General features: G+C 43.9%; 1 protein-coding gene across 1 annotated transcript in view; it reads left to right on the plus strand.

The window, feature by feature from the left end:
- Nucleotides 1-13281, plus strand: part of CIMAP1C (ciliary microtubule associated protein 1C) — a 249980-nt gene that overhangs the window by 74876 nt on the left and 161823 nt on the right. The window lies entirely within an intron of this gene.

Raw genomic sequence — 13281 nt, forward strand, 5'->3', positions numbered from 1 at the left:
AGTGCACATTACAGTGAGCATTAAACACATTTTTAGCCTCTGCCTTAATTCTGGATGCCACAACTGAGTATTTGCCACTAATCACTGAGCCCCCCAGCATAACTGGTCCAACAAGATTTGATTTGTACTGAAGGTCACAGATTTCTAAACACTGAACGATCTTTTCTCTGTGCCCCTTAGCATCTAGATGCTGTTAAAAATCGAGAACGTTTTCTTGCACAGCCCGGCGGTAGTAATATCTAACTACTAATGACAGCTGCCCCTTCTTTTGCAGATCTTTGCTTTCATCAGCAATGACAGAGAATATCTCACGCTACTTCACTTCTTTCACAATTGAATCACACACTATACTCGCTAAGCACTGCCAAATTTCACTCTGTGTTGTATTTTGCATTGCCTGGTGCCTTGGGCTAGCAAAGGATTGCGTTTAGCGATAATTTCTAGAATTTCGAATACATTACCTTTGTTTTCACAAGCTTCATTTTCACGGTTACCTCTTTGTGCTATATTCTGTGTTGCAGTCAAAAGCAGTACATCTGCAACTGTTTCAACGTAACTGTGATTCTCTTCATCTTTCCTTCTCTGCTCCTTGTTAATCATGCCTAATATAGAAGAATCTGTCAGCGCTACCCTCTTGTGCTCATTCCAGCAAACACAGCATTCATGTGAGCCTCAGATTTCTCAAGTATCTTAAAGCCACCATCTTTGAACATTGCTTTCTCCCAATGTGAAAAGCCTGATTCTGAGGTGAAAATAGATTCTGACGCATTAGGCAGGGGGAATCCTTCCTTTGTCAATGATCATGAATTTTACCAGAGTGGATTGAACGACCTTCTCGTCTCACCTTGAATGATTTGTGGAAACATCTTTAAACGAGGTTGAGTGGGACCTGCTGCCCTTGACTGTGAAATACCTGAACATTGATAAAAGCATGAGAATCAGATCTTGCATTAAGTGTCATACAAGTCACAGATGTGGCTTACTGGGAATACAGATGAAAAATTTCATGAAGTACAATATATGATTTAAATACACTACATTTGATAAAATCAAATTAAATGTTAGGGTACACCATAAGGTCCCCGCTGGGCAACAAGGGCTGCCACATCACTATCCCCAGGTGACACTGCACGTCTGGCTCGTACTGCCAGATGCTTCTCATTTCCATTATCATTTCAGTCTGAGAGTGGGTGACTTGACACACCTGAAGCAATACATGGATTTCACCGGTTGTATCAATGTATTTGCATGCCAAATTAGTCATATTTAGCTTATTTAAGCTTGTATTGATAAAAATTGGGCTTTGCCATGAATGACAGGATAAGCCACTGTTTATAAGTATAGCAAAAGGGTAACATCCCCATCCCAATTCAAAGCGGATAACGTTTAAAAGAAGCCAAATGCATACATACCAAGGTGCAGGTGTAGCTGAAGGGCCTTCTTCGCCTGTATCCTTGTCTGAGTCTACAAAAACTCTCAAGTTGTCATCAGAATGATAATAAAATATGTCTTTTTCTAATTAGGCTAAGTAGCATGTTATGCAACACGTATGACTAAAATGAAATAATGAGTATTGTACTTTAAAAAAAGAAATGTATTGGCATTTCAAGATTTACAACCCCAGCATCAAAACACTCAACTCCTCATGTTTCCACAACATCCGCCCCCTCTCCTCCACCCCTGCTTTTTCACCCCCGCCCCCCGCACATGAGTACGCTAAGTTAACCTGAGACTAACAGATACCTAGAATTCGTAGCTTATTATGGCATAAGGGTGCGTTACAGTAATTGTACAGAAACTGTAGGACTATTTCCCAGTCCTTCGTGAATTCGGATTGAGTGCCTCGGATAGCGTATGTGACCCATTCTAAAGCAACAAAGTTCAAGATTTTTATAAACCAGTCATGCGTATGGGGTGCTTCCCTTGCTTTCCAGTGTTGAGCTATCACAAGCTGGGCTGCCAACAACAAAACAGCATATGCATTCCACGCACTCCTCAGCCAATGTTTGTGTTCTGATGTAGCAATGCGCAGTAGGCAATGTTTCGGCCCTGTCCGGGCCTGAGTTCCAAATATTTGCGCAAAGTGTCTGTTGATTGTCCCCGAATAGTTGCTCAGCTAAGGGCAATCCAACCACATATGTATCCAAGCACCCCTATTACCACACTCCCTCCAGCACCTGTCAGTCTTTGCTACTTTCATTTTGTGTAGCCTATGTTGGGTGTAGTGCCAATGTGCCATAACCTTGTACCAGGCTTCTCTTAGCTGCAATGAATATGTGAGTTTGGGTATATCTCCCCAAAGGGATTCCCATTCCTGCTCTGAAATGTTGATTCCCTCTATTTGTTGCCAGTTCTGTACATATCTGGTGGAACCCACTGGCTGGTTATCGGTCAGAAATATGTACAAATTAGAGATGAGACCCTTATCCCCACGGTTTGAAATCAGAAACTTCTCGAATGGAGTGAATGATCTTGTGGCTGTGACTCTATTTGAGAGAGCCATAATCCAATGTTGTACCTGGAATAATTGGAATCTATCTGTCTCTGTTAGCCCTAACTCCCGTTTGCATTGATCAAAAGGTTTGGGATCTTTACCATGGAACATATCCTGTAATTTGGTACATGTCGTAAGTTTCCATTTAGAAAATGAGCCCTTTTTCATGCCTGGTGTAAATTGTGGGTTGTTCATGAGTGGAGGAAATGGCTACAGATATGTTGTAAGTTGTTGTCGATTGACCCTGTACCAAGTATTTTCCACTAACCTCGTAATCGGCTACCATGAATATTTGGCGGGTGGTTGTGCCTGGGTAACCAAAATGAATCACCAATATGTGGTGCTTCAAGCACCTTTTCCATCGCCACCCACCTCTTTTCTGAATGTATTGCCAACCAGCCCCTAAGCACGCGTAATAGGGCAGCTTGAAAGTATTTTATGAAGTCTGGGAGTCCCAGTCCACCTTTACGTGTAAGAGCCACTATGGTTTTTAATGCGATCCGCTGTGTCTTGTTATTCCAGATGAAACTGGAAATCGCCCTGTTAAGTTTACGGAAAAATGTCATAGGCACCTCTATTGGGAGTACCTTGGGTAATAACATCATTTTTACAGAGTTAATCTGCCCCAACCAAGAGACTGAAAGAGGGCCCCATTTCGCGAATTGCTGTTTAAATTCTTCTAATAAGGGTGGGAAATTAGCCCAGTATAGTCCTTTGTAGCGTAGGTGTTAGGTGAACGCCCAACAGTTTAATTTCGCCCTGGACCGAGCCAAGATGCGATTTTTCTCTCACCTTGTCTACTTCAGATGGGTTCCGGGGGAGGTTTAATATCACGGATTTGGACACATTTATTTTTAGTCCTGCAACTTCACCAAATGACTCCAATTCATCCACGACCGCTTGTAGTGACCTTTCTGGATTTACCACTAAGAGGAGCATGTCATTTGTATAAGCTATAACCTTATGCACTTGGTCTCCAAACGGTATCCCCAAAATTGGATCTGTTTGTCTGATTTTAGTAAGCAGGGGTTCTAAGTATGGCATACAGAAAAGGCAAAAGAGGGTATCCCTGTTTTGTGCTGCAGTGTAATGTGGTTGGTGTGGACAATTGGCTATTAACGAGCAGTCTGAGCTTTGGGTCTTTATAGTTCACTTTAATTTTGTCGATAAACTTAGGACCAAACCCCATTGCCTCCAGTGTGAGTACCATGAAGGACCACTCCACTTTTTATGCGTCTAGCAAAAGTAACACTGCCAGCAGTTTTTCCTTGGAGATTTTCCCCACTAGATGACAGGCTCTTCATGGGTCTGACGATATTTTATGCAATATGATTTATGCATATTATCAGCAGGCGAGTGCACAAAGGTGGGAGATACCTGTTCCTCACTATCGAAATAGGCACTACAACACTTACGGTGGCTACGATTTATGCACCCAACACAGGTCAAGAGGGTTTCCTAAAAGTGACACTGACCAATTTAGAGGTATTCACGTTGGGAGAATGTTTAGTTCTGGGTGACTTTAACCTTGTTTGGGATCCTCGACAGGGTAGAAGCTCTGACATGCAATATGGTCAGGGCCCCCATCACGCGCCCTCAAACTCACATTTTAACAACTGGCATTGAAAGATTTATGGCCATCCATGAAGGAAACGGAGAAGGGATATACCTATTATTCACATGTTCTTCAAACATTTTTGCAAATTGATTATATCTGGTCATCCACGACTATACTAGGCCCCATAAAAAAGGTTGAGTCCCATCCTATAGCACTATCTGACCATGCTCCATTATCGGTAGAGTTTACCATTCCACAACCAAATTGGGGAGTCTGGTGTTGGTCATGTCCTATCGAACTCTTCAATAATCCTATCATAAGGGATACATTGAAGAGGAAAATGATGGAGTTCTTTGATACCAACGCAAAGGGGAGGTGGCAGAAAATACAGACACAGGGACCAAGAATAGAAGGGCATTTAGGGACATCAAGGGCAGATTAAATCTTTTGCAAATAAAAAACCTGAGAAAAGCCTTTTATATGCTAAACAGAAATACTATGTGAAAGCGAATAAAGCGGATTGATCACTGGCCAGACAATTAAGACACAAAAGGGCAGTCCAAACCATACAAGGAATTGAAGAGCCCAAAGGGGAAATAGTCACGATGACCCCTCAGATACTCAATTTAAGAATTTCTATTCCACTCTTTACCAGTCAGACACACCAGATTCTAGATTGCAAAGGGAGTATCTGCAGGCAATCCGACTTCCGGCACTCTCAACACAGGAACGGGAGACGCTATAGCAATAGATTACCCCAGAAGAACCTTCCCTTGAATAAATCCCCAGACCCAGACGGCTACCCAGCCATATTCCATAAAACATTCAGCTCTATTCTAGTACCTAGACTGACCACTCTCTTTAACTCATTTGGGGAAAGCAGCCTTATATCTCCCACAATGGAAGATGCAAAGATGATCCTCTTCCTAAAACCCAATCAAGAGCCGACTAGCTGTGGGTTTTATTGCCCGATAGCTCTGATAAACCTAGACACCAAAATCTACACCAACATCCTGGCCAACAGGATGGAGCATTTTTTGCTTGACCTTCACACATCTGGAACAAGCAGGTTTCATAAAATATTGCATGGTTAAAAAATTAAATGGAATACAAAAGTTTATAGAAAGGGTGTGTTGTATACACAGAATCGCCCTGTCCACTTGCGTATTTAGACAGTGGGCCTCATTACAGTGGGTAAAATACCGGCACCGCCTTGGAGGAAAGGGGAATTACCGCCCTATTCCAAGGTTGGCGGGGCGGTAATTCCTCCTTCCCCCATTGCCCTTCCCCATTCCCATTTTTGCCCCACAGGGCATAATGGGAATGGGGAAGGTGCTAATTACGGTACCGCAAATTGCAGTACTGTAATTAGCACCCTGGTCCCTTTGCGGGTTGGTTTTTAACGCCTGCTAAAAAGCATTACCGGTGACCGTTAACCCTTACCGCCTTCCGTGTAATGAGGCCCAGTATTCTGAATCCTGGAAAGGACAGGGAATAGCCCGGTGCCCCTCTTTTTGATATATTGCATGAATGAAAGTGACATGCAAAAATAACGCCTTTCATACACTATTCTTTTTCTCTGTATGTGGGTTGGACTGGGTGGGCGTGTAAGTAATCAAGCTAGTTATCCATTGTGTCAAATTACATAGCTAGCGTTAGCAGGATTGACAATAACCAATGACAACAGGTTTGCTAGCAAGCATCATGGAAATCAAAAAAGACAGGGGGCATTCTTTAGCTTGCTACTGCTAAAAATGTTTAGACCTTTGGCACAGTATGTGTATAATTTCTACTCACATCTATCAAGAGCGACAAGTATCCACTAGCGAGATAAGACCTTGCATTACAAATGTAGCCCAGAATCCTCTGAGACTTCTTGACGTGTGGTTGACCGATCGCTATTAATCTTCTTCTGTTGATTTATTGGCAGCTGGTAACTACCCCGCTTGAAATCAAAACTTTTCCCTGAGGTTTTGGTAGGCAAGACACTACTCCGGCGCATTACTGCCACTCAGGTTTTTGACTGAATTACACCTATAAACAAATGTTTGGTTACTCATCATACAGTTCAAATTTAAGTCCTGAAAAATAATAATCATAGTTTGGGGTGGCACCTGGGGTTGGCAATCAGATTCCAGGGGTAGGACGCACCACCCCAGGCCACCCCCTGGACACACCTATGTCTCTATTGTACACTCAATTGTTGTGTACTCTTGCTCTCTTGACTAACCAGCATTAGATAATACAGGCAGTGGTTGTCCCCACAGTGCATCAGTAGATCCCATTAAGGTTGTCTATGTCTTGCCACTGCCACAATGTTACAACCACCAACAGGCTGCAGTGTGTGTATGGGGGGGCTACGGGTACATGCCACCTCGCCAGTCAACACCACTGGACGGTGAAGTGGTGGCAGTCCATGGGTGCATTGCACTGTGCCACCAACGATTGTGGCTGTGCATGGCCTTTGTGCCCAACGCACAAGTTTCATCCCCAGTTGGGCACCCTTTGACAGAGTTTGCACACCGCTGTGCACTCTTTACCCTAGCCAGTCTTCCCCTCGGGGAGGCTGACGTGCTGCCACAACCATGACCATGTAGGCACTGGTATCGATGCGGATATCTCCTGTCCCTTCTAAATGTTGTTAAGGACCATCTGTACCCACCTGGCACCTGTGCAAACACAGAAACAGGCTGACCCTGACCCTCCCCTTCTTGAGCCACTGGCTGAAGGATCACCTCTAGGACGCCCCAACAAGGGAGGTTGAGACATGGCAGGGAAGGACAAAATAAAGTGATAATTCACAGGTCTTGGTAAATTTAGATCAGTGTATGAGCCAAAGGGATGGGCAGCAGGGGACAAGTGCAGTTGGTGTCAAAAAGTAACAAGTGCTACTTTTTAAAAAAAAAACACCATGCGAGGCTCCTTTGTTGACTCGGTCTGGCCAAAGAATAATTTGTCCAGTACTGGTGGAACCGATACATTTGTGCCAATCCAATACCCACACAAATCTTCATGCAGAGGAGGGCTCAGGTGGAACAGTGGATATTGCAATGTTTTTTCACAAATCTCAGTCCCTTTCCTGAATGGATGCAAATCCCGTAATTCCAGACCTATTTCTGAAATAGTGGACCACAATTCAAGGCATATTTGGCACATTTGTGACTTTTTTGTAGAAACAAAAAATGTCCTGAACATAAAGAGGAATTTTAGAGGATTCCCTGGAATGTTCTTCCACAAACATTCTCCTAATTTGTGGCGTCTTCTGTCTTCTCTGCAGCGTGCATTCCCTGGAATGTTCTTCCACAAACGTTCTCCTAATTTGTGGCATCTTCTGTAGAGGCGTAGCTGTGGGGTTGGGGGGAGTGAGGGGGCTATAGCCCAGGTCTTTTGGTTGTAGCCCCAGATTGAAGCTCAGGGACTACAACCAAAAGGCTGTCACTAGCCCTGAATCCTGCCAGTCCTGACATTAGCTTAGCCCCTGATCTTTCCCAGACCTGGCAAAAACCCTGGTCTTCTGTCTTCTCTGCTGCCTGCATTCTCTGGAATGTTCTTCCACAAACGTTCTCCTAATTTGCAGGGTCTTCTGTCTTCTCTCTAGTCTGCATTCCCTGCAATGTTCTTTCACAAACGTTCTCCTAATTTGCAGCGTCTTCTGTCTTCTCTCTAGCCTGCATTCCCTGGAATGTTCTTCCACAAACGTTCTCCTAATTTGCAGCGTCTTCTGTCTTCTCTCTAGCCTGCATTCCCTGCAATGTTCTTTCACAAAGGTTCTCCTAATTTGTGACATCTTCTGTCTTCTCTGTAGCCTGCAGTCCTCAATGTGCACTCTACACTGTCTGGTGCTGTATTCCATTCAGCTCAGCAGTCTAAATCCGTTTGGCTGGTAATTTGCCTGGACCATGCCTCTGTGTTTGTTGCCTTGGGATACTAAGTCCTGTTGCATCCTATTATTCATTGTGGCCTTCTTATCCCAAAAAGTACTATCTGTATAACAGCAAAGGGGCACCGGTCCAGGGTAAGCGAGCTCTCAAGGCAGGGAATCTCCTGAGAGATTTTATCTGGATGCCCCTGTTGCTTTTTTCTCATTAGAATACAGATAGGAGCAGTAATTTCCCAATGTCCTCCATAAATTATGCCAGCCATCCTCATATCTGGGATATAGCGTGGAACCTGCTGTCCAGAACGAAGAAACTGCAAGGCAACTGCTTGAAGTACGTCTGCAGTGTTCTGCGACCATTGGCCAATGGAGAACCTATCCACCTTACAGGCCTTTATTGTTTTCAAGAAACTTTTGCCAAGAGACAGAATGATGATGGGGAGGGATTCAGAAAGATTACAACAATACTTTGCTTGGCACCAGAGTGAAAGAGAAAGGGTGCATGTATACTAATACTGACATTTAAGGTTTTGTTTGGTATTTTGTTTATTATTTGTATCGTGCACCAAACCGTGAGGTAACTGGGCGCTGGAATACTTAGAGGTTACATACATAGTAGGCAGGCAAATTACAATCAAATGGCAGTAAGTGGGACCCTGCTTAAAGGTGGGTCAGATAATAGGTGATAATGTGCAGCATTTAAGCTAAACAAAGATGAAGAAAAGTAACATAAATAGACAGTGATCGGGAAAGATGTTGATGGCTTCTTAATGATGAGGCATGTTGCTCAGCCAGTTTTTTATTCAGACTTTGAACGTGAGGAAGGAGGGTTCCTGTCTAAGAGGGATGGGAATGGAGTTCCATCGTTTGGCAGCTTGGAGAGGGAAGCTGGCTCATCCGGCTATTTTTAGGTTGAACCCTGGTATCACCAGGCTGTAGGAGAGAGAGGATCTGGTGGTATGTGTGGGTTGGTGTTTACAAATGTTGTCCGCCAGATATTTAGGGGCTGAGTTTGTGAGGCATTTGTGCGTGATGGCCAGGGTGCGTAGTGTGATTCTATCGCGGATGGACAGCCAGTTGGCATTGTGTCTGTGAGTGAATATGCGGCAAGTTCTAGGGAGACTAAGTGCTGCTCTCAGTGGGTTATTTTGGAGTACCTGAAGTCTATTTAGATTGTGTTCAGAGGAACCAAGGAATAATGTGTTACAGTAGTCAAGTTTAAATAAAGCGAGTGCTCTAGCTGGCGTTAGACAGCTGCTTGTAGATAAATAAGATATACAGCTGTAGATCAGTTTATTGGTGTAAGCCGTGGCAGATGACACACATCTGACCTGTTTTTTAAGAGAGAGAGAGTTGAATAGAGGTAGACCCCCAATGTTTTTATCTCTTTAGAGACATTGATTATATTACCATCAATGACGAAAGAAGTGTATCTGGTGTCGAGTTTATTCAGACGCGTCTGAGTACCCATGATCATTAACTCAGTCTTGTTGTCATTGAGGCATAGACTGTTGGTGGCCATCCATGCTTGGATTTCACTGTAAATGTTGTTTAGCAGTTTTGAGTCACGGTTGTAACAACCAGTGAGGGGGATGAGGACTTGAATGTCATCTGCATAGTTAGTGTAGATGACACCCAAGTTGTCCAGGCGGTCAAAGAGTAGCTATGTAAATATATTGTATAGTGTGGGCGACACACAGGATCCCTGAGGGACAGCCCAACATATCGGTGTGGGAGCTGCTGAGGCCGAGGTGGAGAAGACTCTGGTGGTCCGATTTGATAAGAATGATTTAACCCAGTTGGAAGCATTGGTGGAGAATGCTGCCGCTGTGTTTAGATGCTTGGTGAGAATTTGGTGGTCGACGAAGTCGAGGGCCGCAGATAAGTCAAGGAGTAGGAGGACTGCTAGCTTACCTTTGTCCTTCGCCTCATCCATTTGAATCTTTAGATCTAGGAGGGCTGTCTCAGTTCCATGTTTGGGTTGAAGCCTGATTGCCTAAGTCCTAGCAGTTCATTTTCCTCTAGGTGCCTCTGGATTTGCAGATAGACCACCCGATCCAGGAATTTTAGAAGGAACGGGATGGTGGTGATGGGCCTGTAGTTTGTGGGGCCATTTGGATCTAGGTTGTGATAGGCCTGTAGTTTGTGGGGCCATTTGGATCTAGGTTTTATTTTTATTTTAATAAAGGCATAACCCAAGCTTCCTTGAGGTTTGTTTGTTTGTTTGTTTATTCATTTGTTAGGCGCACCAGACTCGTAAGTAAAAGAGCGCAACGACAAGGAAATGCAAGGCTTACATAGTTACGTATACACAGGTTACAGAATTTACATATAGCAAGATGAACAATTTTTGCATGACTACAGGATATATACAATATGAGCAAAAGGACTGAAGCAAAGGTACATGCACTAAGGATATAAAACTTATATGGTTACATATACACAGGCTACAATATATACATAAAGAAAGAATATTGCAAGATATACGGTTTTCTTAATTGCGGGCTAGTGTCCTCAGGGGAGAGGGTGATGGGAGGCTAAGGATTGGTGGCAGTGATGTGTTTTATTAAGTTTTTCCTGAAGAGTGGATATGGTTGGTCATCTCTCAACTCCTGGGGCAGTGAATTCCAACTTTTGGCAGCCTTAACAGTGAAGCCATTACCTCCGATGGTAGTAAGTTTGTATTTGGGGATATTTAGGCAATTGGTGTTCCCACTTCTAGTTGGTCTGAGAGAAGTTCTTCTCTGGAGTTTGTCTATAAGGTAGCTAGGGGCCGCATTGTTCAAGGCTTTGTGTGTCAAAGAGAGTGTTTTTAGAATTATTTTATTGGATGTGGAGAGCCATTTGTGTTGACGTCTCAAGGCAGAAATGTGGGTTTTCTTGTTTATGCCAAGGGCTGCTCTTAAGGCGTTATTCTGTAGCGTTTGGAGTTTTTGAATAGCAGAATTGTTAGCCCCAATGTAGAGGGCATTGCAATAGTCGATTCTAGAGAGTATAAGAGCTCTAGCCAGGATCAGACAACTATTGTCGGAGAGGAACGGTTTAAGAGCTCTAAGAAGTTTGCATGTGTAAGCCGTAGCCGAGGTAAGGGATATGACCTGCTTGTCAAAGGATAGTGTGGAGTCCACGTAAAATCCCAAGGTTTTTACTTCCTTGGAGACTTTAATAGTATTGCCGTCAATATTGAAGGATGAATATTCTTGACCTAATTTTTTGATATTGGCCTGCAAACCCAATATTATTAGTTCAGGCTTATTATCGTTCAAGCATAGACTGTGAGTGGCCATCCATGCTTGGATGATAAGGTAAACCTTGTTCACTAGGCCCATGTCCGTACCGTAATCCCCAGAAAGTGGTAAGAGAATCTGAGTATCATCTGCATAGTTAGTGTAGGTGATACCCAGCTGGTCCAGATCGTCGAACAGTGGCTTAGTGAAGATGTTGTAGAGGGTAGGCGAGACGCAGGATCCTTGGGGAACACCACATAGGATAGGTGTAGGATCGGCTGATGCTGAGGGGGAGAAGACTCTCATGGTCCTCTCACTCAGGAAGGACTCGATCCACTTGATAGCGTCCGTGGAGAAGTGAGCTGCAGAGTCAAGGTGCCGACATAAGACCTTGTGGTTGACCAGGTCGAATGCAGCGGAGAGGTCGAGTAGGAGGAGGAGTACTGTCCTTCCTTTGTCTCTCAACTCGTCTATTTGGGACTTGAGGTCGGTTAGGGAAGTCTCAGTTCCGTGCAGTGTACGGAAGCCAGATTGTCTGTTGCCCAGGAGTTTGTGCAATTCTAAGTGCTTCTGGATTTGAGCGTAGGCGGTCTTATCCAATATTTTTAATAAAAATGGTACCGTGGTAATAGGCCGGTAGTTTGTAGGAATGAGGGGATCAAGTGTCTGTTTCTTGAGGAGTGGTAGCACCCAGGATTGCTTGAGGTTGGCAGGTATAGTACCTGTAGCAAATGAGGCATTTATCAGTTTGGTTATAAATGGGGAGAGTTCTCTAGCAGCATCTTTTATTAACTGTGCAGGGCAGATATCGCCTTTGCAGTTTGAGGGCTTCAAAGATAGGATAATTTTTTCTACCTCTAGGATGCACATTTTAGAGAAGTGGAATGTGGTATTATGTGCCGCTGGAGGCTTGTTGGGCAGGAGAGTGTTAGGCGAATGCAGTAAGTTTAGAGCCTTCTTTTTTAGTTGAATCTTATTCTGAAGTGTGTCAATTTTATGCGCTAAGGCTTGTTGTATATCTGTACACCAGGATTTGTCCTTGGTGCAGACGTCCGGGATAGCAATAGGAGACTCTAGTTCTTTGAGTATGCAGAAGAGTTCTTTCATGCTTGAGTTTGAGTTAGCAATACGTTCGTCGTAGGAGTCGCGTTTTGCTTGGCAGATTTCTTTTTTGTAATGTGAGGAAAGTGCAGTTAATTTAGCTTTATTCTCACTAGAGGGGCATAGTCTCCAATTTGTTTCACTTTTGTTCTTTAAGGTGCGAAGGTCTTGGAGTTGTGGGGTGAACCATTTGTTTAGGTGGGCTATGGGTTTGCTCGGTCTGAGTTTGATAGGAGCAATTTTATCCAATGTGGTGAGCATGATATTGTTAAATTCCCGAACTAGGCTGCTGGGGTCGAGATTATCAGGCAGTGCGTTGAGAGTAGGCAGTATGGCGGGGATAATTTTTTCTCCCTTAATACTTTTATTGCTTCTGGTTGGGCATGGTGGCGCTTGTGGTCGAGCCAGTGGAGTGGGTCTGATAGTAGATAAGTGAAAGGAGATCAGAGAATGGTCTGTCCATGCTAAAGGCAGGATGAAGGTGATAGTGGCAGAGCAGTTAAGGTCCACTACCCAGTCCAATATTCTCCCTTTAAGGTGGGTGGGTGTGGTGACTTTTTGGGTAAGGCCTAGTGCTTTGATCATGTTAGCTATTTCTGTGGCATTTTTTTCCGTTTGGTCATTAAATCCTAACTTGAAGTCACCTAATATAAGTAGTTGCGTGGTAGGTTTCAGGTTGTTCATAATTATATTATGCAAGTCTTCCTCAAAGGTACCAAGAGGGCCGGGTGGTCTATAAATAAGATGTATGGTAATGGATTGCGAATTGTTTATCTGAATTTGGGCAGGGATAGTTTCACATGATTGTAGAGGCTGGGTAGGGGCTGGTCTGAGACCAAGAGCCGTTTTAGAAATAATAGCAATGCCGCCACCTCGTGCATTATCACGGTCTTGTTTGATTATGGTGTAGCCATCAGGGACAGCTAGCATGAGGGCAGGTCCTGCTGCATTATGGAGCCAAGTTTCCGTAATTGCAAGATAATCCGGGTTCCCTTCCGTAATTAACTCGGCAATATCCGTAGCG

The sequence above is a fragment of the Ambystoma mexicanum genome, chromosome 11 (genome assembly GCF_040938575.1).
Source record: "Ambystoma mexicanum isolate Mex_15411 chromosome 11, UKY_AmexF1_1, whole genome shotgun sequence".
NCBI classification, from domain to species: domain Eukaryota; kingdom Metazoa; phylum Chordata; class Amphibia; order Caudata; family Ambystomatidae; genus Ambystoma; species Ambystoma mexicanum.